The 6446-nt window shown below is 34.3% G+C and overlaps 1 long non-coding RNA gene across 1 annotated transcript; it reads right to left on the bottom strand.

The window, feature by feature from the left end:
- Positions 1-1912: 1912 nt before the first annotated feature.
- On the bottom strand, positions 1913-4534 carry LOC134256797 (uncharacterized). Its single transcript, XR_009989794.1, has 4 exons — positions 4456-4534; positions 3487-3589; positions 2750-2900; positions 1913-2074 (listed from the first exon to the last, which is right to left on the bottom strand). It is a non-coding gene; the product is annotated as an uncharacterized LOC134256797 (long non-coding RNA).
- Between the last annotated feature and the right edge of the window lie 1912 nt (positions 4535-6446).

The raw sequence follows: 6446 nt of genomic DNA, 5'->3' as shown, positions 1-6446 counted from the left end.
CTTTGACATGTGGATCCAGTAAGGGAGATAATCGTGATTTATACTTAAAAACTGTCATCCTGTTGTTGTAAGACGTCTTTGAAAAATTTAGAGATTTGCTTGTGTTTGACTTCTTATCACTTAGACCCAGCTCATTTTTACACGTCTCCGGTCTAGCCTGGGAGGCCTAGTCAAACTACAATTGACATGATCTTAATGATTAAACAGGGTATTAGATGGGGGTGTCTATGATCTCCAAGAAATATGCCAAGGCTAGCAATCCCGTGGTCTCTGATTATGATCCATGCAAACCCAATACTTGGCTAACCTGTTTAGATTTGAACAATCTGTATGGGACGAGTATGTCAATCCTCTTTCCCCAGAAAGACTTTGCTTGGTGCATTTCCAAAACGATGAATTAATGACGTCATATATATGCCAGACGATTCTGAAACTGAATATATTTTGGAGGTTGACTTGGAATATCCAGATAATCTACATGATGATCACAGTGATTATCCCTTAGCCCCTGAGAACAAGACAATTACAAGAAATGTTATCTCCTCATACTCTTATGCTCAAAGAGAAATTAGCATTGAAAGGAAACTACTCTTAGCGTGTTCCAGATCTCAGTGCAAAGAAAAAAGTATATTTTGCATTATCGAAATTTGAAATACACACATGTATTAACTGCCTAAGGAACTCAAACTGACAAAAATCCACAGTTTTAGAATTACAGTCTTCTTGGTTAAAGTCCTACATAGATTTTAACACACAAAAGGATCCGAATAGCAAGCTACATCTGATTGAGAAATTTTTTTACAAATTAATGAATAATTCGGTCTTTGGGAAAACCATAGAAAACATGAGAAAGAGAGTATATGTGGTACATACTATACGGAGATTAAGTAAGGTGTGCGCAAAACCAATCTTTCAGTGCTTCAAGATCTTTAAGGAAGATTTGGTGGCCAGTAAACCTTAGAAAATAAACATTGTTCGCAATCGACTTGCTCGAGAAGAGGTTCTGTATACTCGACCTCGCTAAGCTGCTCACTGGGTGAAAAAAGTGGTTTCCGAGTCTCGGGAAACTTTCTGGAAACCACATGGAAACCTCAAGTTTACATCATGTTTCCCAGTGGTTTCCGTAGGATGCTAGGTTATTCCGCAAGTTTCCGTGACACGGAAACCCCCTACGCTCCGATTCCATAAGGTATCCCGAACCACGGAAACCTCTGTAAACCTGAAGTTTCCCGAATATCCATGTAGTTTCCCGTAATGGGAAACCTGAAGATTCCACTGGTTTCCAGAATCAGGAAACTTGATGGAATCGGAGCGTAGGGGGTTTCCGTGGAATGGAAACTTGGTGGAATCTTTAGGTTTCCTTTTACGGGAAACTACATGGAAGCTCGGGAAACCTCATGATTCCTAAAGTTTCCATGACTCAGGAAACCATATGGAATCGGAGCGTAGTGGTTTCCGTGGAATGGAAACTTGATGGAATCTTTAGGTTTCCTTATACGGGAAACTATATGGAAGCTCGGGAAACCTCACGATTCCTAAAGTTTCCTTGATTCGGAAACCATATGGAATATGAGCGTAGTGGTTTCCGTGGAATGGAAACTTGATGGAATCTTAAGGTTTTCTTTTATGGAAACTACATGGAAGCTCGTGAAACCTTATGATTCCTGAAGTTTCCTTGACTGGGAGCTTCTATGGAACTTGTGTAGCACTTTCTGTGTGGCAGAAACTTGGTGGAATTATGTGGAGTCCCATTCCTGGTGGAAATTACTGGGAAACTTCAAGATTCCCTAACTTTTCTAAAGGAAGCAATGTGAAATAATGCGTATTCTTTTAAAAATCTATCAAAAAAATTTATTACATGTAAAAGAAAAAAGCATTACCATTTTATATGTTTAATAATTCATATGATGTACAAAAACTGTAACTGAATTTTTCAATGATATCAAAATATTAAATAAATTCATATATCTTAGATAAACAATGGAACAGTCTTTCACATTTAAGTCCATTCATAAGGGTCATTAAGTACTTCTTTCAACATCAGTTTCCTGGTTTTCTTCACATCACCTATGATCTGCAATATTCATACAAAATTATTATATGATGTCAGAATTATAATGTTTGAATATAACTTAGAAATCTGAAAGATCAGTCAATGTCCTTTAATATACCAATATCAATAATTACTTTCCATGACCATGATACATATGATTTCAGCATTTATGTATCTCTTTAATATTTAATGCTTTATGATAAGTGGAAAAAAAATAATATGAAATAATGTTTTCAGCCTTATTATGTCATTGAGAATATATTACTACATGTATCTCATACTAAGAACCCTGCTTTAAGTTTGATTAGTTTTAAAACATACTGTATACAGGGTTATTTTCGCCCCGTCTTATTTTCACCCTTTCACACTTGCGAACAATTTTGCCCCGTTTTAAATTCGTCCAGTCATAGTTATTGTTAACGAAATATTACTGTATTCTTTGAACTCGCCCCGTTTTACATTCGCTCTTATGAGGGTAGAGCGAAAGGGGCAAAAATAAAATGGGGGCAAAAATTTCCCTGTATACAGTTCCCTTTATAATAACAAAAATATTAGGGAGAGATTTTTTTTTAGAATTTGGTTGAAGATCATTGCAGACCCTCCACCCCATTGCACAAAAGCTAGATTACACCAGGGGAGAAATACACTTTAGACTACGATTTTAAAAAAAGATATACAGTAGATTTTGATACTGACCTTTGATCTAGAAAATTAGTCCAAGGTCACTCTTCATCCTCTATCCACAGGCTCTCTGTAGTTTAAGTTTGATAGAGAAATATGCACAGAACAAGTGATTTCAGATGGAGTGATGGGTAGACACTGTCTAAGGGCATCCACAGAACAGGACCTAAAAATAATGCAATATATATGTTTTACAGTATATATACACATGTACTTGTCTGTTAATGATTTATCATATGCTGCATTGGACACATATGATTTTATCATGGTTTAAGTATACATGTATCTTATCAGTAATTTTATACCGGTATTGCATATTTACGCTCAGTTTATTTAAGAAATAAATAACAAGTTTATAAACTTCAGTGGGAGAGATACTACAAATGTATATCAAAACAAGTAATTTAATTTTTTTTTTTTACATATATTGACCAACATTATTTACATCCATCCATCATGTTCATGAATTGGCTGATCAAAATTCAGTCAGTTTTAGATCTATATGATATACCACAAAGGACTTTCACATTACAAAAGTTATTCCCCTTTGCAGGGTCGATCTGGGGTCAACCGGCTTAAGACGCTGTTTTCCCTCTTTAACCGTATCAACTTTGAGGGACAATATCTTAGAAATAAAATCTGTATAAACATATTCATTATGACTTTCATGTTGCCCCATACTCTGGCAATACAGATACAGATCGTAATTGTCCAATATTTTTGAAGATTGAAAATATTAACAAGTAACTTACAAAGGACAAAGTGGGGAAAATGAGCGATGCGCCGACAATTGGAGGAAACTCTTAGGAATGTGAAATTCGTCTATTGGTGATGACAATTCCTGTTTTAATGTCACTGAAAAATTAAGAGACATTAAAAATTTAAGCCCTATTGTCATACACACATGCTGTTTTTTCATAAATATAACCTTTTAGTATCATAAAATTTACCAAAATTTAATACTTCAAATAATTTCATTGAGATATATAAATAAAGGAAACTCTAAAAACTTAGTGACTTGCAGAAATTATTCCTTGAAGAGAAAAATATCTATCATATTTCATATTAATATGTGCATAATGAGCCTTTTTTATTCATTTAGAACATATAGTATGTGCCTCATTTCCCTAAGAAATTTTCAAAGACAATGGACTATGACTGTAAGCAGAAATCATTGCTGTTTATACTTACATTGGAAAATTTATGAAAATAATTATTTTTTTTTTAAATAATGCCAAAAATAATTTAATCTATTAAAAATAATCTAACTGACTGTAAAATAACATTTTTCATAATCTTAATCTATGGGCAGATCACTTTAACTTCATAAAACTACCTGATAATAAAGTAGAACTCTTTAGTGTGCAGGTTTTAGAGCTTCCTTTAAGTAATCAAAATACTGACCAGCAAAAATCTGTTAATAAGCATTTCCTGTTTTTCATTCAAATTTTTGTAGAGATCTCAGAGTTTTTTCCTGTTCAATTCAGGTTCAAGACGACAAAGTTTTATTGAAGTGTGTGTATTAGAGAACTGATTGTATGTCAATCATAGCAATACACACATAACATGGGGGGGGGATTGTTTCAGCCCTAGCTTTTACATAAAACTTCTTGTAGCTCACAGCTGATATACCACAGTTCAGTATTTAAATAAAATTTAGAATCTTTTTTTTTTCAGGCAATTGTCATATACATACTGATCATGAATGAATAACCACTTACCAAATGACCACATCCTGAATCATCATACATTTTCTACAATTTTATCTCACTGGTTTTCTTTTAAAGTCACACAGTTTTCTTCTTTCTGAAATGATAAATTATGTCCAGGTACTATTGCATTCTAATTTTAACTAATTAGGTAATAGCATTAGCAACAACCGGGATGGAAGAAAAAAATAACCAGAAGTCTCTGTCGGGACTGTAGCTCTACTGGTTTGTACTTATCAAAAACTGATGCACAGAATTATGTATCTTAGTATAGTCTACTTGTGTGCCAAGTTATATTGAAATCAGACTAAAATTTAAGGAGGAGTAGTGTTTGCAGACAGACAGACGGACAGCTGGACAGATGGACGGACGCATTACTATCGCATAAGCTCTTCTGGTTTCTGACAGGTAGAGCTAAAAACAAGATGCACTTGTGAAACACAGCAACAAAGTTCGAAAATGCAATTTTTTTAGCATACTGTTACAGGTCACTGTCAAGATCACATAATCATTGTCCTTGTTGCCATTTGAAAGCACTTCATTAGTGGAGTATGCATATAAATATGAAGCCACTATCTTGTATAGTTCTAAAGTTATGGTGAAGGTTTAAGTTGACCACAGACACTCAGACAGACACACAGATATACAGTTATCATCTATACACTTAACAATTTAAAACTTAGGTATCCAACTTTTCAAAATGGCGTCAGAACAAAAGTTGCCTCCGATAGTGAAGATTTGTTGTTGCCAAATATTACAACTATTTACCGTAAAAAGTTAACAAAAATATGCGTACACTAATCCTTCATAGTTGGCCATTGCATTTATCACAGTCTTAAAGACACTGGGTGGTGAAACCATCTTTACTTTTCACATTTACCAGCTGCTTACACCTTCTTCTTCGTCCTTCTCGATCCTCCAAAAATGGCGCCTCGGGAAATTGACCAATGAAATAAACCGCCTACAGAGCGATGCAGGATGGGAAATATAAACTGTTGAGATCTTATATTAGAATTTAATTAAGTTTTCCCCTTTTCATGGAATAAAAAGAGGGCTCCTAAATATTTTTGCCGATATGATGTGTAGGCGTAGTATACTTAGAAAAAAAAGCGGTTAAATACATGAGGCAAGAGCAGAAAAAAATGTTTCTTGCTCAACACCTCAACTTATTTGCCTTCGGGATATAGGTTTCGGGGCTTGGTTGTTTTTAGTGGCCGTCCTTGCTGAAAGCACCCCCCTCTCCCCGCTTCTTTTATAATGTCACACTAAAAGATGTTAAATTTTTAAAAGCAAATTTTTTTTTATTGTGAACTTTCCACAGGAATCCTAAAAGGCATGAAAATGAGCTACAATAATATTATAATATGATTATTAAGAACATTTTCTTTTTATTTCAATAGTGATGATTGAAAAGTTCGGTGATTAATAATTCATTGCTAATAAATTGTTGTGTTTTTTTTGGGGGGTGGGGGGTGGGTGTTAAATTACTAATTGAACTCCCTCCTTTTCGGGGTTTAATTAGATTTTGAGCCTGCTATCAATATTACTGGTGGACCTGCTCGACTTTTCTCTAATTGCTACATGTACATTGTACTTTAAACTCCTTGGCTTTTAGCTAAAAAAATTTCACACATCATTTTAACACGTAAAATTGTTTTAAAAAATGAATCAGAATATGTTGAAAACCTTTTTCTTAGGAGAGTTATATCTCTAGGTGGAACAAAACTAACATCTTATCAAAGGCAGGAAAATATAACAGTATTTTAATTCAGTATTTTAGTCGAGATTGGTATAAGTGAAGTCATGGGAAAGATTATGTCGAAAGTCATCTATACTCGTTGATGTGCAGGGATGTACTTATGCACACAGCTTTAGCTGCTGGTCCCGCCCTTATTCTTTAATGTTTTTTTTTTTTCGTTAAGAAATCTGGTAAGGTATGCTAAATAAATAAAAATAAATCCCGGTTAGTTTATTACTCTAACGGAAATTACTTTCCTACAGGC

Source organism: Saccostrea cucullata, unplaced genomic scaffold, assembly GCF_032062105.1.
Source record: "Saccostrea cucullata isolate Sc308-1 unplaced genomic scaffold, CSIRO_AGI_Scuc_v1 ctg16449, whole genome shotgun sequence".
Taxonomy (NCBI): domain Eukaryota; kingdom Metazoa; phylum Mollusca; class Bivalvia; order Ostreida; family Ostreidae; genus Saccostrea; species Saccostrea cuccullata.
This window is presented reverse-complemented; position numbering and strand designations above follow the sequence as displayed.